Consider the following 25334-nt stretch of genomic DNA (forward strand, 5'->3'; position numbering starts at 1 on the left):
GCGGCGGCGCGGCGGCGGCGGCGACGGCGGCGGCGGCGACGACGGCGGCGGCAGCGACGGCGGCGGCGGCGGCGGCGGCGGCGGCGGCGGCGGCGGCGGCGGCGGCGGCGGCGACGACGGCGGCGACGACGGCGGTGGCGGACGGCGGCGGCGGCGGCGGCGGCGGCGCGACGACGGCGGCGGCGACGACGGCGGCGGCGGCGGCGGACGACGGCGGCGGCGACGGACGGCGGCGGCGGCGGCGGCGGCGGCGGCGGCGGTGGCGGTGGTCACGACGACGGCGGCGGCGGCGAGCGGCGGCGGCGCGGGCGGCGCGGCGGCGGCGGCGGACGACGGCGGCGGCGACGGCGGCGGGCGGCGGCGGACGACGGCGGCGGCGACGGCGGCGGCGGACGGCGGCGGCGGCGGCGGCGGCGGCGGCGGCGGCGGCGGCGGCGGCGGCGGCGGCGGCGCGGCGGCGGCGGCGGCGGCGGCGGCGGCGGCGGCGGGCGACGGCGGCGGCGGCGGCGGCGGCGGCGGCGGCGGGCGACGACGGCGGCGGCGGCGGCGGCGACGCGACGGCGGCAGCGACGCGGACGGCGGCGGGCGACGGCGGCGGCGGCGACGGCGGCGGCGACGGCGGCGGCGGCGGCGGCGGCGACGGCGGCGGCGGACGGCGGCGGCGGCGGCGGCGGTGGCGATGGCGGCGGGCGGTGGATGCGACGACGGCGGCGGCGGGGACGGCGGCGGCGACGGACGGCGGCGACGGCGGCGGCGCGCGGCGACGGCGGCGGCGGCGGCGGCGGCGGCGGCGGCGACGGCGGCGACGGACGGCGGCGGCGGCGGTGGCACGACGGCGGCGGCGGACGCGGCGGCGGCGATCGGCGGCGGCGGCGGCGACGACGGCGGCAAATCGACGACGGCGGCGGCGGCGGCGGCGGCGGCGGCGACGGACGCGGCGGGCGCGACGCGACGGCGGCGGCAACGACGGCGGCGGCGGCGACGACGGCGGCGACGGCGGCGGCGACGGCGGCGGACGGCGGCGGCGGCGGACGGCGGCGGCGGCGGCGACGGCGGCGGCGGCGACGGCGGCGGCGGCGGCGGCGGCGGACGGCGGACGGCGGCGGCGGACGGCGGGACGGCGGCGGCGACGGCGGCGGCGGCGGTGACGGCGGCGGCGGCGGCGGCGGCGGCGGCGGCGGCAGTGGACGGCGGCGGCGGCGGCGGCGGCGGGACGGCGGCGGCGGCGGCGGCGGCGGCGGACGACGGCGGCGCGACGACGGCGGCGAATGACGGCGGCGGCGTGGCGACGACGGGGCGGCGGCGGCGGCGACGGCGGCGGCGGCGGCGGCGGCAGGCGACGGCGGCGCGGCGACGACGGCGGCGGCGGCGGCGACGGCGGCGGACGACGGCGGCGGCGGCGGCGGCGGCGGCGGCGCGGCGGCGGCGGGACGGCGGCGGCGGCAGGACGACGGCGGCGGCGGCGGCGGGGCGGCGGCGGCGGCGGCGGCGGCGGCGGCGGCGGTGCGACGGCGGCGGCGGCGGCGGCGGCGCGACGGCGGCGGCGGGCGGCGGCGGCGGCGGCGGCGGCGGCGGACGGCGGCGGCGGTGGCGGCGGCGGCGGCGGCGGCGGCGACGGCGGACGGCGGCGGCGATGCGGCGGCGGCGACGGCGGCGGCGGCGGCGGCGGCGGCGGCGGCGGCGGCGGCGGCGACGACGGCGGCGGCGGCGACGGCGGCGGCGGCGGCGGCGGCGGCGCGCGGCGGCGGCGGCGACGGCGGCGGCGGCGGCGGCGGCGGCGGCGGCGGCGGCGGCGACGGCGGCGGCGGACGGCGGCGGCGGCGGCGCGCGGCGGCGGCGCGCGACGGCGGCGGCGACGGCGGCGGCGGCGACGGCGGCGGCGGCGGCGGCGGCGGCGGCGGCGCGACGGCGGCGGCGGCGGCGGCGGCGGCGGCGGCGGCGGCGGCGGCGGCGGCGGCGGCGGCGGCGGCGGCGGCGGCGGCGGCGGCGGCGGCGACGGCGGCGGCGGCGGCGGCGGCGGCGGCGGCGGCGGCGGCGGCGGCATGCGGGCGGCGGCGACGGCGGCGGGTGACGGCGGCGGCGGCGGCGGCGGCGGCGCGGCGGCGGCGACGACGGCGGCGGCGCGGCGGCGTGGGCGGCGGCGGCGGCGGCGGCGGCGGCGGCGGCGGCGGCGGACGGCGGCGGCGGCGGCGGCGGCGGCGGCGCGGCGGCGGCGGCGGCGGCGGCGGCGGCGGATGGCGGCGGCGGCGGCGGCGGCGGCGGCGGCGGCGGCGGGGCGGCGGCGGCGGCGACGATGATGGCGGCGCGCGGCGGCGGCGGCGACGGCGGCGGCGGCGACGGCGGCGGCGCGGCGCGCGGCGGCGCGCGATGCGGCGGCGGCGGCGGCGGCGGCGATTTGGCGGCGGCGGCGACGGCGGCGGCGGCGACGGCGGCGGCGACGACGGCGGCGGCGGCGGACGGCGGCGGCGATGCGGCGGCGGCGGCGGCGGCGACGACGGCGGCGGCGGCGGACGGCGGCGACGACGGCGGCGGCGGCGGCGGCGGCGCGGCGGCGGACGGCGGCGGCGCGTCATGAAGGCGGCGGCGGCGGCGGCGATGACGGCGGCGGCGGCGGCGGCGGCGGCGGACGACGGCGGGCGGCGGCGGCGGCGCGGCGGCGGCGCGACGACGGCGGCGGCGGCGACGGCGGCGGCGGCGGCGGCGACGGCGCGGCGGCGGCGCGACGGCGGCGGCGGCGGCGGCGGCGGCGGCGGCGACGGCGGCGGCGCGACGGCGGCGGCGGCGGCGGCGGCGGCGGCGGCGGGCGGCGGCGGCGACGGCGACGCGGCGGCGGCGACGACGGCGGCGGCGGCGACGACGGCGGCGGGCGGCGGCGGACGGCGGCGGCGGCGGCGGCGGCGGCGCGCGACGGTGGCGGCGGGCGGCGGCGGCGGCGGCGGCGGCGACGACGGCGACGGCGCGGCGGCGGCGGCGGCGGCGGCGGCGGCGCGGCGGCGGCGACGGCGGCGGCGGCGGCGGCGGGCGGCGGCGGCGGCGGCGGCGGCGGCGGCGGCGGCGGCGGCGGCGGCGGCGGCGGCGGCGGCGCGGCGGCGGCGGCGACGGCGGCGGCGGCGGCGGCGACGGCGGCGGCGGCGGCGGCGGCGGCGCGGCGGCGGCGGCGGCGACGGCGGCGGCGGCGGCGACGGCGGCGGCGGCGACGGCGGCGGCGGCGGCGGCGGCGGCGGCGGCGACGGCGGCGGCGGCGGCGGCGGCGGCGCGACGGCGGCGGCGGCGCGGCGCGCGACGGCGGCGGCGGCGGCGGCGACGGCGGCGGCGGCGGCGGCGGCGGCGGCGGCGGCGGCGGCGGCGGCGGCGGCGGCGGCGACGGCGGCGGCGGCGGCGGCGGCGAACGGGCGGCGGCGGCGACGGCGGCGGCGGCGGCGACGGCGGCGGCGGCGGCGGCGGCGGCGACGGCGGCGGCGGCGGCGACGACGGCGGCGGCGGTGCGGCGACGCGACGGCGGCGGCGGCGCGACGGCGGCGGCGGCGCGACGGCGGCGGCGGCGACGACGGCGGCGGCGACGGCGGCGGCGGCGGCGGCGGCGGCGGCGGCGGCGGCGGCGGCGGCGATGGCGGCGGCGGCGACGGCGGCGGCAACGACGACGGCGGCGGCGGCGGCGGCGGCGGCGGCGACGGCGGCGGCGGCGACGGCGGCGGCGCGACGGCGGCGGCGGACGGGTGGCGGCGACGACGGCGGCGGCGGTGACGGACGGCGGCGGCGGCGACGGCGGCGACGGCGGCGGCAGCGGACGACGGCGGCGGCGGCGGCGGCAGTGACGGCATGGCGCGGCGGCGGCGCGCGGTGGCGCGAAACAAAGCGCGACGACGGCGGCGCGACGGCGGCGGCGGGCGGCGGCGGCGGCGGCGGCGGCGACGACGGCGATGACGGCGGCGGCGGCGGCGGCGGCGGACGGCGGCGGCGACGCGGCGGCGGCGGCGGCGGCGGCGACGACGGCGGCGGCGGATGCGGCGGCGGCGGCGACGACGCGGCGACGGCGGCGGCGCGCGACGGCGGCGGCGGACGGCGGCAGCAACGGCGGCGGCGGCGCGGCGGCGGCGGCGGCGGCGCGACGGCGGCGGGCGACGGCGGCGGACGGCGGCGGCGGACGGCGGCGGCGGCGACGACGGCGGCGGCGGGGCGGCGATGACGGCGACGGCGGCGGCGGCGACGGCAGCGACGACGGCGCGGTGCGACGGCGGCGGCGCGACGGCGGCGGGTGCGACGGCGGCGGCGGCGGCGGGCGGACGGCACGGCGGCGGCGGCGGCGGCGAGCGACGGCGGCGGCGGCGGCGATGCGACGGCGGCGGCGGCGCGACGGCGAGCGACGGCGGCGGCGACGGCGATGCGGCGGCGACGGCGGCGGACGCGCGCACGGCGGCGGATGCGACGGCGGCGGCGCGACGGCGATGCGACGGTGACGGCGGCGGCGCGACGGCGGCGATGCGACGGTGATGCGGACGGCGGCGGCGGCGCGGCGGGCGGCGCGGCGGCGGCGGCGGCGCGGCGCGACGGCGGCGGCGGCGGCGGCGCGACGGCGGCGGCGGCGCGACGGCGGCGGCGGCGGCGGCGCGACGGCGGATGCGCACGGCGGCGGCGGCGGTGACGGCGGCGGCGACGGTGATGCGACGGCGGCTGACGGCGCGGCGGCGATGACGGCGGACGACGGCGGCGGCGGACGGCGCGCGGCGGCGACGGCGGATGACGGCGGCGGCGACGGCGGCGGCGCGACGGCGGGCGGCGGCGGCGCGACGGCGGCGGCGGCGGCGGCGACGGCGGCGGCGGACGGCGGCGGCGCGACGGCGGCGGTGCGACGGCGGCGATGCGACGGCGGCGGCGGCGCGACGGCGATGCGGCGGCGGCGGACGATCGACGGCGACGGCGGCGGCGCGACGACGGTGATGCTGCGGCGGCGCGACGGCGATGCGCGACGGCGGCGGCGGCGACGGCGGCGGACGGCGGCGGCGGCGACGGTGATGGCGGACGGCGGCACGGTGACGACGGCGGCGGCGGCGACGGCGGCGGCGGCGATGCGACGGGGACGGCGGCGGGCGACGGCGGCGACGGCGATGGCGGCGGCGGTGCGACGGCGGATGCGACGGCGATGGGCGGCGGCGGCGGTGGTGCGACGGCGCGGCGCGCGGCGGCGGCGACGGCGGTGACGCGACGGCGATGGCGGCGACGGCGGCGCGACGGCGGCGGCGCGACGGCGGCGGCGCGAAGCGACGGCGATGCGCGACGGCAGATGCGACGGCGAAAGCGACGGTGATGCGCGGCGGCGGCGGCGGCGATGCGACGGCGATGCGCGACGGCGGCGGCGCGGCGGCGGCGCGACGGCGGCGGCGACGACGGCGATGCGACGGGCGATGCGACGGCGGCGGCGCGACGGCGGATGGCGCGGACGGCGGCGGCGCGACGGCGGACGGCGGCGGCGGACGGCGATGCGACGGCGATGCGGACGCGATTTCGACGGCGGCGGCGGCGGCGGCGGCGATGACGGTGACGGCGGCGGCGCGACGGTGATGATGCGACGGCGAGGCGACGGCGGCGTTGCGACGGCGGCGCGACGGCGGCGGCGACGGCGATGCGACGGCGGCGGCGGTGGCGGCGGCGCGACGGCGGATGCGACGGCGATGACGGCGATCGCGCGACGGGCGGCGGCGTGACGGTGATGCGCGACGGCGGCGGCGCGACGGCGGATGGCGCGACGGCGATTGACGGCGGATGACGGCGGGCGGACGGCGATGCGACTGATGGCGGGCGCGCGACGCGGCGGCGGCGACGGCGGCGGTGGCGGCGACGGCGACTATGGCGGCGGCGGCGGCGCGGACGGCGGCGGTGGCGGCGGTGCGACGGCGGCGGCGGCGACGGCGATGCGGCGACGGCGGCGGCGCGACGGCGGCGCAACGCTTTTCACAACAACACAACAACGGCGACGGCGGCGATGCGACGGCAGTGGCGCGACGGCGGATGACGGCGCGGACGGCGATGACGGACGGCGGCGCGACGGCGGCGGCGCGACGGCGGCGGCGCGGCGGCGGCGTGACGGCGGCGGGCGACGGCGGCGGTGCGACGGCGGCGGCGTGACGGCGGCAGCGACGGCAGCGGCGCGGACGGCGGCGGCGCGACGGCGGTGCGCGACGGCGGCGCGACGGTGATGCGACGACGGCGGGCGACGGCGGCGGGCGGACGGCGGCGGCGCGACAGACGGCGGGACGGCGGCGGCGCGACGGCGGCGGCGCGATGGGCGGCGGACGGCAGCGGCGTGGGACGGCGACGGCGGCGGCGGCGCGACGGCGAGCGGCGGACGGCAGCGGCGCGGCGACGGCGGCGCGGACGGCGATGCGACGGCGGCGGCGCGACGGCGGCGGCGCGACGGCGATGCGACGGCGATGCGACGGCGGCGGCGTGACGGCGGCATGCGACGGGCGGCGCGGACGGCGAGTGGCGACGGCAGCGGCGGATGACGGCGCGATGCGACGGCGGTGATGCGACGGCGATGCGACGGCGGCGGTGCGACGGCGGCGGGCGGACGGCGGCGGCGCGACGGCGGCGGCGCGACGGCGGAGGCGCGACGGCGATGCGCGACGGCGATGATGCGCGACGGCGGCGCGACGGCGATGGCGCGTGATCGCGACGGCGCGACGGCGGCGGCGCGACGGCGGCGGCGGCGACGGCGATGCGACGGCGATGCGACGGCGGCGGCGGCGACGGCGATGCGACGGCGGCGACGGCGATGACGGCGGCGGCGCGACGGCGCGCGACGGCGGATGCGACGGCGATGCGTGACGGCGGATATGCGACGGCGGCGGCGGCGACGGCGGCGGTGCGACGGCAGCGGCGCGACGGCGATGACGGCGACGGGTGATGCGACGGCGGCGGCGACGGCGATGACGGCGATGCGCGACGGCGGCGGCGGCGACGGCGATGACGGCGATGCGACGGCGATGCGCGACGGCGGCGGCGGACGGCGGATGCGCGCGATGACGGCGGCATGCGCGGCGCGGACGGCGGCGGCGGCGACGGCGGCGGGCGACGGCGATGCGACGCAGCGGGCGGACGGCGATGCGCGACGGCGATGCGACGGCAGACGGCGGCGGCGGCGCGGACGGCGCGTGCGACGACGGCGATGCGACGGCGATGCGCGACGGCGATGCGGCGGCGGCGGCGACGGACGGCGGCGGCGCGACGGCGATGCGACGGCGGCGATGCGACGGCACGGCGGCGGCGCGACGGCGGATGACGACGGCGGCGACGGCGATGCGACGGCGATGCGCGACGGCGGCGGCGCGACGGCGATAGCGCGACGGCGATGCGCGACGGCGATGCGCGCGGGATGGCAGGGCGGACGGCACGGCGGGCGACGGCAACGGCGCGGCGGACGGCGGCGGCGCGACGGCGGCGACGGCGCGCGACGGCGGCGGCGCGACGGCGGCGGCGGACGGCGGCGGTGCGCGACGGCGGCGGCGGCGGCGGCGGCAGCGGCGCGGACGGCGGCAAGACGGTGACGGACGGCGGCGCGACGGCGGCGGCGGCGACGGCGGCGGCGCGACGGCGGCGGCGCGACGGCGGCGCGACGGCGGCGACGGCGGCGGCGCGACGGCGATGCGCGGACGGCGGTGCGCGACGGCGGCGCGGACGGCGATGCGCGACGCGGCGGATGCGCGACGGCGGCGGCACGGCGGCGGTGCGACGGCGGCGGACGGCGATGCGACGGCGGTGGCGCGACGGCGATGGACGGCGCGCGACGGCGATGCGACGGCGATGCGACGGCGATGCGACGGCGGCGGCGACGGCGATGCGACGGCGATGGCGCGACGGCGATGACGACGGCGATGCGCGACGGCGGCGGCGACGGCGGCGGGCGACGGTGATGCGACGGCGATGCGACGGCGATGCTGACGGCGGCGGCGCGACGGCGGCGGCGATGACGGCGTGATGCGACGGCGATGCGACGGCAGCGGCGCGACGGCGATGCGACGGCGTGGCGCGACGGCGATGCGACGACGGCGGCGGCGCGACGGCGGTGATGCGACGGCGATGCGCGACGGCGTGATGCGCGACGGCGTGATGACGGCGGACGGACGATGCGCGACGGCGATGCGCGACGGCGATGCGACGGCGATGCGACGGCGGCGGCGCGACGGCGATATGACGGCGATGCGACGGTGATGCGACGGCGATGCGACGGTGATGCGCGGCGGCGGCGCGACGGCGATGCGACGGCGATGCGACGGCGCGACGGCAGGCGGCGACGGCGATGCGACGGCGATGACGGCGGCGGTGCGACGGCAGCGGCGCGGACGGCGATGCGACGGCAGAGCGCGACGGCGGCGGCGCGACGGCGATGCGCGACGGCGATATGACGGCGGTGGCGCGACGGCGATGCGACGGCGATGCGCGACGGCGATGCGATGACGGCGGCGGCGCGACGGCGGCGCGACGGCGGCGGCGCGACGGTGATGCGCGACGGCGGCGGCGCGACGGCGATGCGACGGCGGCGGCGGACGGCGGCGGCGCACATAACAACAACACAACGGCGCGACGGCGATGCGACGGCAGCGGTGCGACGGCGTGATGCGCGACGGCGGCGGCGCGACGGCGGCGGCGCGACGGCGGCGGGCGACGGTGATGCGCGACGGCGGCGGTGCGACGGCGCGACGGCGGCGGTGCGACGGCGGCGGTGCGACGGTGATGCGACGGCGGCGGCGCGACGGCGATGCGTGACGGCGGCGGCGTGACGGCGGCGGTGCAACACACAACAACAACAACAACGGCGACGGCGGCGGCGCGACGGCAGCGGCGCGACGGCAGCGGCGGCGTGACGGCAGCGGCGCGACGGCGATGCGACGGCGGCGGCGCGACGGCGGCGGCGCGACGGCGGCGGCGCGACGGCGGCGGCGCGACGGCGGCGGCGGGACGGCAGCGGCGCGGACGGCAGCGGCGCGACGGCAGCGGCGCGGCGCGACGGCAGCGCGACGGCGATGATGCGACGGCGATGCGACGGCGGCGGCGCGACGGCGGCGGCGACGACGGTGGCGCGACGGCGGCGGCGCGACGGCAGCGGCGCGACGGCGGCGGCGCGACGGCAGCGGCGCGGCGCGACGGCAGCGGCGCGACGGCGATGATGCGCGACGGCGGCGGCGCGACGGCGCGGCGCGACGGTGATGCGACGGCGATGCGACGGCGATGCGACGGCAGCGGCGCGACGGCAGCGGCGGCGACGGCGATGCGACGGCGATGCGCGACGGCGATGCGACGGCGGCGCGACGGCGATGCGCGACGGCGGCGGCGCGACGGCGGCGGGCGACGGCGATGCGCGACGGCGATGCGACGGCGATGCGGACGGCGGCGCGACGGCGATGACGCGACGGCGATGCGACGGTGCGCGACGGCAGCGGCGGACGGCAGCGGCGCGACGGCAGCGGCGCGACGGTGATGCGACGGCGGCGCGACGGCGGCGGCGCGACGGTGATGCGACGGCGATGACGGCGGCGGTGCGGCGGCGGCGGCGCGACGGTGATGCGATTGGCAGTGGCGACGGCGATGCGCAAGACGGCGGCGACGGCGATGACGACGGCGATGCGACGGCGATGCGACGGCGGCGGCGCGACGGCGATGCGCGACGGCGTGATATGACGGCGGCGGGCGACGGCGATGCGACGGCGATGCGACGGCGATGCGACGGCGCGCGACGGCGACGGACGGCGGCGGCGCGACGGCGATGCGGACGGCGATGCGCGACGGCGATGCGACGGCGATGACGGACGGCGGCGCGGACGGCGGCGGCGCGGACGGCGATGCGACGGCGATGCGACGGTGATGCGACGGCGGCGGCGCGACGGCGATGCGACGGCGTGATGCGCGACGGCGATGCGCGACGGCAGCGGCGCGACGGCGATGCGACGGCGATGCGCGACGGCGATGCGCGACGGCGGCGGCGCGACGGCGATGCGACGGCGATGCGCGACGGCGATGCGACGGCGATGCGCGACGGCGATGCGACGACGGCGGCGCGACGGCGATGCGGACGGCGTGATGCGCGGACGGCGGCGGCGTGACGGCGATGCGACGGCGCGACGGCGATGCGTGACGGGTGATGCGACGGCGGATGCGTGACGGCGGCGGGCGACGGTGATGCGACGGCGATGCGACGGCAGATGCGGACGGCAGATGCGACGGTGATGCGCGACGGCGGATACGACGGCGGCGGCGCGACGGCAGCGGCGCGACGGCGATGCGACGGCAGGCGACGGCGGCGGTGCGACGGCGATGCGACGGCGATGCGACGGCGGCGGCGCGACGGCGATGCGACGGCGATGCGACGACGATGGCGCGACGGCGGCGGCGCGGCGGCGGCGCGACGGCGGCGGCGCGGACGGCGATGCGCGACGGCGGCGGCGCGGACGGCGATGCGCGACGGCGGCGGCGCGACGGCGGCGGCGCAACACATAACAACGGCAACGGCGCGACGGTGATGCGACGGCAGCGGCGGACGGTGATGACGGCGGCGGCGCGGACGGCGGCGGGTGCGACGGCGGATGCGACGGCGATGCGACGGCGGCGGTGCGACGGCGACGGCGGCGGCGCGACGGCGGCGGCGACGGCGGCGGCGCGACGGTGATGCGACGGCGGCGGCGCGCGGCGGCGCAACACATAACAACAACACAACAACGGCGACGGCGGCGGCGCGACGGCAGCGGTGCGACGGCAGCGGCGATGACGGCACGGTGCGACGGTGATGCGACGGCGGCGGTGCGGCGGCGGCGCGACGGCGGCGGCGCGACGGCGGCGGTGCGACGGCGGCGGTGCGCGGCAGCGGCGCGACGGCAGTGGCGCGACGGCAGCGGGCGGCGACGGCAGCGGCGGCGGTGATGCGCGACGGCGGCGCGACGGCGGCGGCGATGACGGCGGCGGGCGGACGGCGGCGGCGCGACGGCGGCGGTGCGACGGCAGCGGCGCGACGGCAGTGGCGCGACGGCACGGCGGCGGCGCGACGGCAGCGGCGTGACGGTGAGCGGCGTGACGGTGATATGACGGTGAGCGACGGCGCGATGCGGACGGCGATGCGCGACGGCGGATGCGACGGCGGCGGCGCGACGGCGGCGGCGCGACGGCGGGCGACGGCGGCGGACGGCGATGCGCGACGGCGATGCGACGGCGATGCGACGGCGGCGGCGCGACGGCGGCGGCGCGACGGCGATGCGACGGTGATGCGACGGCGATGCGACGGCGATGCGACGGCGATGCGCGACGGTGATGCGTGACGGCGATGCGACGTGACGGACGGCAGCGGCGCGACGGCAGCGGCGCGACGGCAGCGGCGCGACGGCGATGCGACGGCGATTCGCGACGGCGGCGGCGCGGACGGCGATGCGACGGCGAGCGCGACGGCAGCGGCGCGGACGGTGATGCGACGGCAGCGGCGCGGACGGCGATGCGCGACGGCAGATGCGACGGCGGCGGCGCGACGGCGATGCGACGGCGATGCTGACGGCGGCGGGCGACGGCGATGCGCGACGGCGGCGGCGATCGACGGTGGCGCGACGGCGATGCGACGGCGATGCGACGGCGGCGGTGCGACGGTGATGCGACGGTGATGCGACGGCGGCGGCGCGACGGGTGATGCGACGACGGCGGCGGCGCGACGGCGGCGGCGCGACGGCGGCGGCGCAACACACAACAACACAACAATGACGGCGGCGGTGCGACGGCGTGATGCGACGGTGAGCGACGGCGATGCGACGGCGGCGGGCGACGGCGGCGGGACGGCGGATGACGGCGGCGGCGCGACGGCGGCGGCGTGACGGTGGCGGCGCGACGGTGATGCGCGACGGCGATGGGCGACGGCGATGCGACGGCGGCGGCGGACGGCGGCGGCGCAACGGCGATGCGACGGCGGCGGCGACGGCGATGATGCGACGGCGGCGGTGCGACGGCAGCGGCGCGACGGCGGCGGTGCGACGGCGGCGGCGCGACGGCGGCGGCGTGACGGGTGATGCGACGGGATGATGCGGACGGCAGATGCGCGACGGCGGGCGACGGCGATGCGCGACGGCAGATGCGCGACGGCGATGCGCGACGGCGATGCGCGACGGCGGCGGCGGCGCGACGGCGGCGGCGCGACGGCGGATGCGCGACGGCAGCGGCGCGACGGCGATGCGACGGCAGATGACGGCGGCGGGCGTGACGGCGATGCGACGGCAGTGATGCGACGGCGATGCGACGGGTGATGCGCGACGGCGGCGGCGCGACGGCGGCGGGACGACGGTGATGCGACGGCGGATGACGGCAGCGGCGCGACGGCGATGCGACGGTGATGGCGACGGTGATGCGCGACGGCGATGACGGCGGCGGCGGGACGGCGGATGCGACGGCAGATGACGGCAGCGGCGCGACGGCAGATGTGACGGCGGCGGCGGCGCGACGGCAGCGGCGCGACGGCGATGACGGCGGGGTGCGACGGCGACGTGACGGCGGAAAGTGGCGCGACGGCAGTGGCGTGACGGCAGCGGTGACGGCGGCGGGCGACGGCGGCAAGGACGGCGGCGGTGCGACGGCGGCGGACGGCGACGGCAGCGGGACGGCAGCGGCGCGACGGCAGCGGCGACGGCGGCGGCGTGACGGCGGCGCGACGGCGGCGGCGCGACGGCAGCGGCGCGACGGCAGCGGTGCGACGGCGGCGGCGCGGCGGCGGCGGCGCGGCGGCGGTGCGATGGTGGTGCGACGGCAGCGGCGACGGCAGCGGCGCGACGACAGCGGCGCGACGGCAGCGGTGCGACGGCGGCGGCGCGACGGTGATGCGACGGCGATGCGACGGCGGCGGCGTGACGGTGATGCGGCGGCGGCGCGACGGCGGCGGCGACGGCGGCGGCGCGACGGCAGCGGGCGACGGCGGCGGCGCGACGGCGGCGGTGCGGACGGCGGCGGCGCGACGGCGATGCGCGACGGTGATGCGACGGCGGCGGTGCGACGGCAGTGGCGCGGCGGCGGCGCGACGGCAGCGGCGCGACGGCAGCGGCGCGACGGCGGCGATGATGACGGCAGCGGCGCGACGGCAGTGGTGCGGCGGCGGCGCGACGGCAGCGGCGCGACGGCGGCGCGACGGCAGCGGCGCGACGGCGGATGACGGCGATGCGCGACGGTGATGCGACGGCGATGCGACGGCGGCGGCGCGACGGCAGTGATGACGGCAGCGATGACGGCGCGCGACGGCGGCGGTGCGACGGCGGCGGCGCGACGGCAGGGCGACGGCAGCGGCGCGGCGGCAGCGGCGCGACGGCAGCGGCGCGACGGTGATGGCGGCGGCGGCGCGACGGCGGCGGCGCGGACGGCAGTGGTGCGACGGCAGCGGCGCGACGGCGGTGATGACGGCAGCGGCGCGGCGGCGGGCGACGGCAGGCGCGACGGCAGCGGCGCGACGGCAGCGGCGTGACGGCGGCGGTGCGGACGGCAGGGCGACGGCGGCGGCGTGACGGCAGCGGCGCGGACGGCAGCGGTGCGACGGCAGTGATAGACGGCAGCGATGACGGCAGATGCGACGGCGGCGGTGCGACGGCGGCGGGCGACGGCAGCGGCGCGACGGCAGTGGCGCGACGGCAGCGGCGTGACGGCAGTGGCGACGGCGGCGGCGCGACGGCAGCGCGACGGCGGCGGTGCGCGACGGCAGGCGCGGACGGCAGTGATGACGGCAGTGAGTGATGGCAGTGAGTGATGGTAGTGGTGTGATGGTAGTGAGTGATGGTAGTGAGTGATGGTAGTGGTGTGATGGTAGTGGTGTGATGGTAGTGGAGTGATGGTAGTGGAGTGATGGTAGATGGTCTCCACATCTCTGTCTCTACTGACACCAGGAAAGAGAGGAACCGTCTCTATCCACATCTCTGTCTCTACTGACACCAGGAAAGAGAGGGACCGTCTCTCTCCACATCTCTGTCTCTACTGACACCAGGAAAGAGAGGAACCGTCTCTCTCCACATCTCTGTCTCTACTGACACCAGGAAAGAGAGGGACCGTCTCTCTCCACATCTCTGTCTCTACTGACACCAGGAAAGAGAGGGACCGTCTCTCTCCACATCTCTGTCTCTACTGACACCAGGAAAGAGAGGGACCGTCTCTCTCCACATCTCTGTCTCTACTGACACCAGGAAAGAGAGGAACCGTCTCTCTCCACATCTCTGTCTCTACTGACACCAGGAAAGAGAGGAACCGTCTCTCTCCACATCTCTGTCTCTACTGACACCAGGAAAGAGAGGCACATCTCTGTCTCTACTGACACCAGGAAAGAGAGGGACCGTCTCTCCACATCTCTGTCTCTACTGACACCAGGAAAGTGAAGGAAGCAGCTTCTCGGCTCTATTTTTAAAACGGTCTCCGACTCTACCTTGATGGCCTTGAGGGATCCGCTGAACAGCATGCTGTGGAGGACACCAGCGTACACACCGGGTTGTCATGGGCACGGATTGTGTTCACCTTCTGCAGGGTCTGGACGTCCCACATCTACATCACACACAGAGAGAGACAGGGGAGAGAGAGACAGGGAGAGAGAGACAGGGAGAGAGAGAGAGAGAGAGAGAGGAGAGAGGAGAGAGAGACAGGGAGAGAGAGAGGTAAGAGAGAGAGAGAGAGGACGGAGAGAGTAATACATGCCATTACACACATGAGCGCACACATTCATCATCGCATACATATTAATCAATCGCACACATATATATTCATCCATTACATATAATAATACTATAATACGGCATTACTACACGCTATCTATTATTACATATATACACTGCGTATTACTATTAATTATTACATACATACATCATATATCATATTATTACATTCATGCATATATTTATTACATCATGCATGTATATACATCGCTATTATTTACATATTACATACATGCATACTATATTACATATTATACATATATTATGCATATACACTTATGCATACTATATTACATCATGTATTATATATCATTTAATTACATGCATATTCACGTGCACATATACACGTCATATTACATACACATACATACATTATCATGCATATATTACATCCATATTACATACACATGACATATACACGGCATATTATATACACATATGCATATTATTACATCATGACATACACGCTATTACATAGTACACATGATATATTATTATTACACGCATATATTACATCATACATATTACACTGCGACACATATTAACTATATATATACATGCACATACATACTATCGCTCACATATACACTGCATATTATTACATCATGCACATCATTATTACACATCATGCATATTATTACATACACACGTGCATATTCATACATTACATTACATCATGCATATCACATATTATTACACATGCATACATATTACATCATGCATACACATCACATATTTATTACACATACATCACATATATACATCACACATCATTACATACATATTATATCAGCACATATCACACTGCTATATTACACATCACACGTATTATACACATCAATATTACATGACATGATAATCGGCGCATATACACATTTATATTACATCATGACATACATACATAACATACATACATACATATTACACATCATGCGACATTACACATCATCGAGCATTATACATCATGCATACATATTACATATATCACGTTGGCACATACACGCTATGCATATACACATCATATTACATACACAATCATGCATATATATACACGTATATATCATACATGCTATACATACATCATACATACATACACCGCTCATTACATATTACATATCATGCTATATACATACATACATATGCATATATACACATGCATTACATATTACACATCAGTATTAATACACTTAATGATACATATTAATACACATATATATTATTGACATCATATTATGCATACACATCATATAGACATACATATCGCGACGATATACTATCATGCATATTATTACATCATGCATACATCACATATTACGCATATCACATCAGTCTATTACATATACATCATGCATATCATACACATCATGCATTATTACATACACATTAATCGTGCGCATACATACACGCTTATACACACATTAATGGCGCATATACTATACACGGCACATATTACTATTACTATCATACACACACTGCATATTATCACATTATTACATATACACTCAGCGTTACATATATTACATACATACTATATTATACTACTATCAAGTATTACATATTATTATTATATCACATATACATCATGATATACATATATTATTATTAACTTATTACACATACTACATCATGCAATATCATCATGCATATACACACATATGCATATATATAATAATCATATGTACATATATGCACATATTACATATTATATATTATACATATATACATATTATATACATATGCATTACATACACATACATCATGCATATACTATTACACGGCGCATATTACACACATACGTATTATACATTATATACACATCGCCGCACATTATCAGTCGATATTACACACACACTACATACACACTTATTACATATACATATTACTACATATTGATATTACACATATTACATTATCACATATTACGCACATTATTACATATTACATTAATATATTAATACATACATGCATTATTACATACGCTATATTACACATATATTTACATACACATATACATACATATCATGACATTACTGACATCATGCACTTATATTACACACACTACGTATACATACATACACATCATGCATACACATCATTGCACATATTATTACTGCTCATACATATTACAACTATTCATATTAATATATCACACATACACATGCACATATATCATACACATCATGCATTAATACATATTATATGTGCATCACATTAATACACGCATGACATACATCGCATATTAATACTTACATACATGTACATCAAGCATACATATGTTACATATTACATCATACATATACATGCGTTATACATCATATTATCATACATAACATCGCGCATACACATACACTATCGCATGTATATACACGCATATGCTACATACAGACAGGGAAAGAAAGGAGAACAAGGAAGAGAACAAAGGGAAAGACAAAGGGAAAGAAAAGGTAGAGAAGAAAGAAGAAGAAACAAGAGAAAGAAAGAACATATATAGATCAGACATATATATTATCATGACAGAAAGAGATAACAATATATACATATCATTTATATAGGATACAAAGGAATATATATATATATATATATACAGGGATATATATAGACATCATGCATATATATATATAACAGGGGATATATATACATTGCGATATATATATAGACAGGGGATAAGACAGGAGAGAGAGAGACAGGGGAGAGAGAGAGAGACAGGGAAGAGAGACAGGGGAGAGAGAGAGACAAGAGAGACAAAGAAGTAAGAGACGGGAGAGAGAGAGACAAGGAAGACAGAAGAGAGAGAGACGGGAGAGAGAGAGAGAGAGAGACAGGGGAGACCACACAAGAGGCATGTTGGACACAAAGCAGACACAGGGCTGAGGATCTAGGCAAAGTACATCATGGTTCTACAGTCAGTCTAGGTGTTGCTGTCGCGTCGCCAGGTGTTGCTGCCGCGCTGTCAGGTGTTGCTGCCGTGGTCGTCAGGTGTTGCTGCCGCGTCGTCAGGTGTTGCTGCAGCGTGCGTCAGGTGTTGCTGTCAGCGTCGTCAGGTGTTGCTGTCGCAGGGTCGCCAGGTGTTGCTGTCGCGTCACGTCAGGTGTTGCTTGTCGCGTCGTCAGGTGTTGCTGTCGCGTCGCCAGGTGTTGCTGTCAGCGTCGTCAGGTGTTGCTGTCAGCGTCGTCAAGCCAGGTGCTGCTGTCGCGTCGTCAGGTGTTGTATGCTGTCGTCAGGTGTTGCTGTCTGCTGTCGTCGTCAGGTATTTGCTGTCGCGTCGTCAGGTGTTGCTACCGCGTCGTCAGGTGTTTGCTGCAGCGTCGTCAGCTGCTATTGCTGTCGTCAGCTGGTGTTGCTGTCGTCGTCAGTGGTGTTGCTATGTCGCGTCAAGCCATGTGGTGCTGGTCGTTGGTCACGGTCGCCAGGTGTCTACTGTCAATGTCAGGTGTTGCTGTCTACTATCATTGGTCACACACATCGCTAGGGTGTCCAGGCTTGGTCGTTGTCGGTGTCATTGGTCACGTTGCCTGTGGTGTCATTGTCATACCGTCTGTGGCGTCATTGTCACGCCGGGTCGGTGGTGTCATTGTCACATCAGTCAGGTGTCAGCTGGCCCGCTGGTCAATCAGGTGTCATTGTCGCCATTTCGCTCAGGGGTGTCATTGTCATTGTCAATCAGGTGTTTGCTAGTCGCGTCATCGAGGCGTTGCTGGTCATTGGTCGATCAGGTGTCGTTATTGCCGCCCATTTAGGTAAGTCATTACCCACGCTTGGTATAAGCCACATTGCCATCGTCAACAGGCGGCAGTGGCCATCAGTCATAAGGTCATTACCGCGGAACAACAGGCGTCGTTCGGTCATTGGTCAGCACAGGCAAGTCATTATTGCTCATTGTGGCAGTTTGTCATCGCTATCAGGTGTCATTACCGCTGGTCATTTGGTGGTGTCATTACGGTTCACACAACAGGTGTCATTAACGGTCACATCAGGTGTCATTATCATACTGGTGTTATTTGTCCATCGTTGTCTATCAGGCGTCATTGTCCATCATCATGTCATTACATCACCAGGCAAGTTTCGCCACACAATAGGTGTCATTACCGTCAGGTGCGTTACGTCACACACAGGTGTCATTATCGGTCATTCAGGTGTCATTAAGGCTGTCGCTGGTCAGTCAGGTGTCATTGCTCATATTTGGCCGGTGTCATTGGTCTATCGTCAGGTGTTCGTCACATCAGTCAGGCGTTTACGTCATCAATGTGGTGTCATTGTCATACCGTCAGGTGTCATTGGTCACACACAGGTGTCATTGGCCCGCCATCACCAGGCGTTTGGCTGTCCGCCATCTGTCCAGGTGTCATTGGTCCACAGTCAGGCGTTTACGGGCCCACATCAGGTGTTGCTGCCGCGTCGTCAGGTGTTGCTGTCGCGTCGCCAGTTGCTGCAGCGTCGCCAGGTGTTGTCTGTGTCTGTCAGGTGTTGCTGTCAGCGTCGTCAGGTATTTGCTATCAGCTTAAATCAGGTATTGGTGTTGCTGTCAGAGTGTTCATCGTGGTGTTGCTGTCGCTATCGTCAGAGTGTTACTGTCGCGTCGTCAGGTGTTGCTGTCAGCGTCGTCAGGTGTTGCTGCCGTCATCAGGTGTTGCTGTCGCGTCGTCAGGTGTTGCTGTCGCGTCGTCGGTGTTGCTGTCGCGTCGTCAGGTGTTGCTGTGTTGTCGTCAGGTCATTGCTGTCGTGTTGTCAGCGGCTGTCAGGTGCTGAAGGTAAATCAGGTGTTGCTGTCGCTGTCGTCAGGTGTTGCTGTCAGGTCGTCAGGTGTTGCTGTCGCTATCGTCAGGTGTTGCTGTCGCGTCGTCAGGTGTTTGCTGTCGCGTCGTCAGGTATTTGCTGTCAGCGTCGTCAGGTGTTGCTGTCGTCTATTCAGGTGTTGCTGTCGTCGTCAGGTGTTGCTGTCAGCGTCGTCAGGTGTTGCTGCTCAAAGTAAATCCAAAGGTGTTGCTGCCGCGTCGTCAGGTAGGTTGCTGTCGCGCTGTCAGGTGTTGCTGTCGCGTCGTCAGGTGTTGCTGTCGCGTCGTCAGGTGCCGTCGCGTCGTCAGGTGTGCACTGTCGTCAGGCGCGTCAATCCAGAGTGTTGCTGTATCGCGTGCGTCAGGTGCCGCTGTCGCGTAAGCCAGGTGTTGCTGTCGCGTCGTCGGGTGTTGCTGTCGCGTCGTCAGGTGTTGCTGCAGCGTCGTCAGGTGTTGCTGTCGGCGTCGTCAGGTACTGTCGCTGGGTCGTCAGGTGTTGCTGTCGCGTCGTCAGGTGTTGCTGCAGCGCGTCGTCAGGTGTTGCTGTCAGCGTCGTCAGGTGTTGCTGCGCGTCGTCAGGTGCCATACCGCGTCGTCATTGTGTTGCTGCAGCGTCGTCAGGTGTTGCTGTCGTCGTCGTCAGGTATCGCGTCGTCAGGTGTTGCTGTCGCGTCGTCAGGTGTTGCTGTCGCGTCGTCAGGTGGTGTTACTGTCAGCGTCGTCAGGTGTTGTCAGCGTCGTCAGGTGCACTTGCTGTCAGAGCATTGCTGTCGTCAGGTGTTGCTTCTCGGTCGTCAGAGTGTTGCTGCCGCGTCGTCAGGTGTTGCTGCAGCGTCGTCAGGTGTTGCTGCCGCGTCGTCAGGTGTTGCTGCCCAGCGTCGTCAGAGTGTTGCTGTCAGCGTCGTCAGAATGTTGCTGCGCGTCGTCAGGTGTTACTGCAGGCGTCAGTGCTACCCCGCGTCGTCAGGTGTTGCTGCTTTGTCGTCAGAGTGTTGCTGCCGCGTCGTCAGGTGTTTACTCGTCGTCGTCAGGTGTTGCTGTCGCTGGTCGTCAGGGTTGCAGCGTCGTCAGGTTAGGTGTCGATGTTATATCGCGTAATCAGGTTTATTGTTCCGCTAATAGGTGTTGCCGTCACAGTCGTCAGGTGTTGCCGTCATCGTCACCAGGGTGTTTGCCGTCATTACCGTCATCAGGTGTCACATCTATCAACAGGCAAGTCATTACCATCACCAGGCGTGTCATTGGTCCATCAGGTTGTCATTGGCCCGCTATCACCAGGTGTCATTTCGTCGCCATCAGGGTGTCATTACACATCTGGTCGGGTAAGTCATTACATCATTCAGGGTGTCAGGCTGGGTCAAAGGTCGTCAGGTGTCAGTTGTCACATCACCAGGCGTCATTATCACATCAGTCAGGTTACACCGCCATCGTCATTTGTGGTGTTATTGGTTCGCCATTTGTCAGGCGTTTGTCAGTCACATCATTAGGTGTTGTCGCCATCAGTCAGGTGTTGTCAGTCAACAATAAGGTGTCATTGTCACACATTAGGTGTCATTTTGTCACATCAATAGGTGTTACGTCATTATCAATAGGTGTTTGGCTGCCGCGTCGTCAGGTGTTGCTGCAGCGTCGTCAGGTGTTTACCGCGTCGTCAGGTGTTACTGTCGCGTCGTCGAGTGTTACTATCGCGTCGTCAGAGTATTGCTACCCAGCGTCGTCAGAGTGTTGCTACCTTGTCGTCAGAGTGTACTACCCGTCGTCAGAGTGTTGCTGCCTTGTCGTCAGGTAATCAGGTATTCAGAGTGTATGTCGTGTAAATCAGAGTGTTGCTGCCGTGTCGTCAGGTGTTGCTGCGGCGTCGTCAGAGTGTTGCTGCAGCGTAATCGTCAGGTGTTGCTGCCGCGTCGTCAGGAGTGTTACTGCCTTGTCGTCAGGTGTTGCTACCCGGCGTCGTCAGGTGTTACTGTCGCCAGTCGTATCGTCAGAGTGTTGCTGTCAGCTTGTCGTCAGGTATTTATACCCAGCGTCGTCAGTGTTACTGCAGCGTCGTCAGAGTGTTGCTATCAGCGTCGTCAGAGTGTTTGCTACATTATGCATCAGAGTGTTGCTACCGTATCGTCAGAGTGTTATTGCCCGTGTAAATCAGAGTGTTGCTGTCGTGTCGTCAGGTGTTGCTGTCGTGTCGTCGGTGTTGCTGTCGATAGCCGTCAGGTGTTGCTGTAGGTAATGCCGTCAGGTGTTGCTGTCGCGTCGTCAGGTGTTGCTGCCGCGTCGTCAGGTGTTGCTGCGCGTCGTCCAGGTATTGCTATCGCGTCGTGTAAATCAGGTGTTGCTATCGCGTAAATCAGGTGTTACTATCAGCGTCGTCAGGTGTTGCTGTCGCGTCGTCAGGTGTTGCTGTCGCGTCGTCAGGTGTTGCTATCGCGTCGTCAGGTGTTGCTGTCGCTTGTCGTGTCGTCAGGATGTTATGTCAGCGTGCGTCAGGTGTTACTACCCTTTGATAAATCAGGTGTTTGCTGTCGCGTCTCGTCAGGTGTTACCTGCAGCGTCGTCAAGTGTTACTGTCGCGTCGTGTAAATCAGAGTGTTGCTGTCAGCGTCGATGTTACTACCGCTTGTCGTCAAGTGTTACTGCTACCACGTAAATCGAAGTGTTGCTACCTTGTAAATCAGTGTTGCTGTCAGCGTCGTCAGGTGTTGCTGCAGCGTCGTCAGAGTATTGCTACGCGTCGTCAGGTGTTACTGTCGTAGTCGTCAGAGTGTTGCTGCCGTGTCGTCAGGTATTGCTATCGATCAAATCAGGTGTTTACCGATGTCGTCAAGTGTTATATCGTCGTCAGAGTGTTGCTATCGTAGCCGTCAGGTATTTGCTGTCGCGTCGTCAGAGTGTTGCTGTCAGCGTCGTCAGAGTGTTGCTATCAGCGTCGTCAGGTGTTTGCGCGTCTGTGTCGTCAGAGTGTTGCTACCAGCGTCGTCAGAGTGTTGCTATCAGCGTCGTCAGGTGTTGCTGTCAGCGTCGTCAGGTGTTGCTGTCGCGTCGTCAGGTGTTGCTGTCAGCGTCGTCAGGTGTTACTGTCGCGTCGTCAGGTGTTTACCCGCGTCGTCAGAGTGTTGTTGCGTCCCAGCGTTGCTGTCGCGTCGTCAGGTGTTGCTGCCGTGTCGTCAGGTGTTGCTGCCGCGGTCGTCAGGTGTTGCTGCCGTGTCGTCAGGTGTTGCTGTCGTGTCAAACCGTCAGGTGTTGCTGTCGTGTCGTCAGAGTGTTGCTGTCAGTCGTCAGTCAGGTGTTGCTGTCAGCATCGTCAGGTGTTGCTGCCGTAAATCAGGTGTTGCTGTCGTGTCGTCAGGTGTTGCTATCGCGTCGTGTCGTCAGGTGTTGCTGCCGCGCCGCCAGGTGTTGCTGCCCGGTAAATCAGGTGTTGCTGTCGTGTCGTCAGGTGTTGCTGCCGCGTCGCCAGGTGTTGCTGTCGTGTCGCCAGGTGTTGCTGTCGCGTGTGTGTTATAGTTTTAAATAACTATTTCTATATTCCCAGACCCCCCGTCCCGCAGGAGGCCGTCATTGTAAATGAGAATTTGTTCTTAACTCGACTTTAGTTCAAATAACAAGTTAAATAAATAAAAAATGCAAGAAAGGTGAGTTATATACACAGGACAGTTTATTAGGTACACCGTCCCATCCACCACAATGGATCGCTCCTCCAGACAGTGAGTCACGTGGTCGTAGCTTGTTATATAAAGCAGACAGACATCGAGGCATTCAGTTACTGGTCCATCAGACGTTAGAACAGGGGAAAAAACGAGCGACCTTGAGCGTGGTACGATCGTCGGTGCCGGGCGCTCCAGTATCTCAGAAACGTCTGGACTTCCTGGGACTTTCACAGGTCTGAGTGTCTGAGGGTTTACAGAGAACAACTAACGCCCAGTCAGTGGCTGTGGGTGGAGACTGCTCGTTGAGGAGAGAACGACTAACACCCAGTCAGCTGTCCTGTGGGTGGAGACTGCTCGTTGAGGAGAGAACGACTAACACCCAGTCCTGTGGGTGGAGACTGCTCGTTGAGGAGAGAACGACTAACACCCAGTCCTGTGGGTGGAGACTGCTCGTTGTGGAGAGAACGACTAACACCCAGTCCTGTGGGTGGAGACTGCCTGAGGAGAGAACGACTAACACCCAGTCAGCTGTCCTGTGGGTGGAGACTGCTCGCTGAGGAGAGAACGACTAACACCCAGTCCTGTGGGTGGAGACTGCTCGCTGAGGAGAGAACGACTAACACCCAGTCCTGTGGGTGGAGACTGCTCGCTGAGGAGAGAACGACTAACACCCAGTCCTGTGGGTGGAGACTGCTCGTTGAGGAGAGAACGACTAACACCCAGTCCTGTGGGTGGAGACTGCTCGTTGAGGAGAGAACGACTAACACCCAGTCCTGTGGGTGGAGACTGCTCGTTGAGGAGAGAACGACTAACACCCAGTCCTGTGGGTGGAGACTGCTCGTTGAGGAGAGAACGACTAACACCCAGTCCTGTGGGTGGAGACTGCTCGCTGAGGAGAGAACGACTAACACCCAGTCCTGTGGGTGGAGACTGCTCGTTGAGGAGAGAACGACTAACACCCAGTCCTGTGGGTGGAGACTGCTCGTTGAGGAGAGAACGACTAACACCCAGTCCTGTGGGTGGAGACTGCTCGTTGAGGAGAGAACGACTAACACCCAGTCCTGTGGGTGGAGACTGCTCGCTGAGGAGAGAACGACTAACACCCAGTCCTGTGGGTGGAGACTGCTCGTTGAGGAGAGAACGACTAACACCCAGTCCTGTGGGTGGAGACTGCTCGTTGAGGAGAGAACGACTAACACCCAGTCCTGTGGGTGGAGACTGCTCGTTGAGGAGAGAACGACTAACACCCAGTCCTGTGGGTGGAGACTGCTCGTTGAGGAGAGAACGACTAACACCCAGTCTTGTGGGTGGAGACTGCTCGCTGAGGAGAGAACGACTAACACCCAGTCCTGTGGGTGGAGACTGCTCGTTGAGGAGAGAACGACTAACACCCAGTCCTGTGGGTGGAGACTGCTCGTTGAGGAGAGAACGACTAACACCCAGTCCTGTGGGTGGAGACTGCTCGTTGAGGAGAAAACGACTAACACCCAGTCCTGTGGGTGGAGACTGCCTGAGGAGAGAACGACTAACACCCAGTCCTGTGGGTGGAGACTGCTCGTTGAGGAGAGAACGACTAACACCCAGTCCTGTGGGTGGAGACTGCTCGTTGAGGAGAGAACGACTAACACCCAGTCCTGTGGGTGGAGACTGCTCGTTGAGGAGAGAACGACTAACACCCAGTCCTGTGGGTGGAGACTGCTCGTTGAGGAGAGAACGACTAACACCCAGTCCTGTGGGTGGAGACTGCTCGTTGAGGAGAGAACGACTAACACCCAGTCCTGTGGGTGGAGACTGCTCGTTGAGGAGAGAACGACTAACACCCAGTCCTGTGGGTGGAGACTGCTCGTTGAGGAGAGAACGACTAACACCCAGTCCTGTGGGTGGAGACTGCTGCGCTGAGGAGAGAACGACTAACACCCAGTCCTGTGGGTGGAGACTGCTCGTTGAGGAGAGAACGACTAACACCCAGTCCTGTGGGTGGAGACTGCTCGTTGAGGAGAGAACGACTAACACCCAGTCCTGTGGGTGGAGACTGCTCGTTGAGGAGAGAACGACTAACACCCAGTCAGCTGTCCTGTGGGTGGAGACTGCTCGTTGAGGAGAGAACGACAAACACCCAGTCAGCTGTCCTGTGGGTGGAGACTGCTCGTTGAGGAGAGAACGACAAACACCCAGTCAGCTGTCCTGTGGGTGGAGACTGCTCGTTGAGGAGAGAACGA

The 25334-nt window shown here is 68.1% G+C and overlaps 1 long non-coding RNA gene across 1 annotated transcript; it reads left to right on the top strand.

Annotated features, from left to right (window-relative positions):
- Positions 1–17450: 17450 nt before the first annotated feature.
- LOC127923313 (uncharacterized) lies at positions 17451–22648 on the top strand. Its single transcript, XR_008114083.1, has 3 exons — positions 17451–17611; positions 21708–21749; positions 22616–22648. It is a non-coding gene; the product is annotated as an uncharacterized LOC127923313 (long non-coding RNA).
- Positions 22649–25334: the final 2686 nt, after the last annotated feature.

Source organism: Oncorhynchus keta, unplaced genomic scaffold (genome assembly GCF_023373465.1).
Source record: "Oncorhynchus keta strain PuntledgeMale-10-30-2019 unplaced genomic scaffold, Oket_V2 Un_contig_29263_pilon_pilon, whole genome shotgun sequence".
NCBI classification, from domain to species: domain Eukaryota; kingdom Metazoa; phylum Chordata; class Actinopteri; order Salmoniformes; family Salmonidae; genus Oncorhynchus; species Oncorhynchus keta.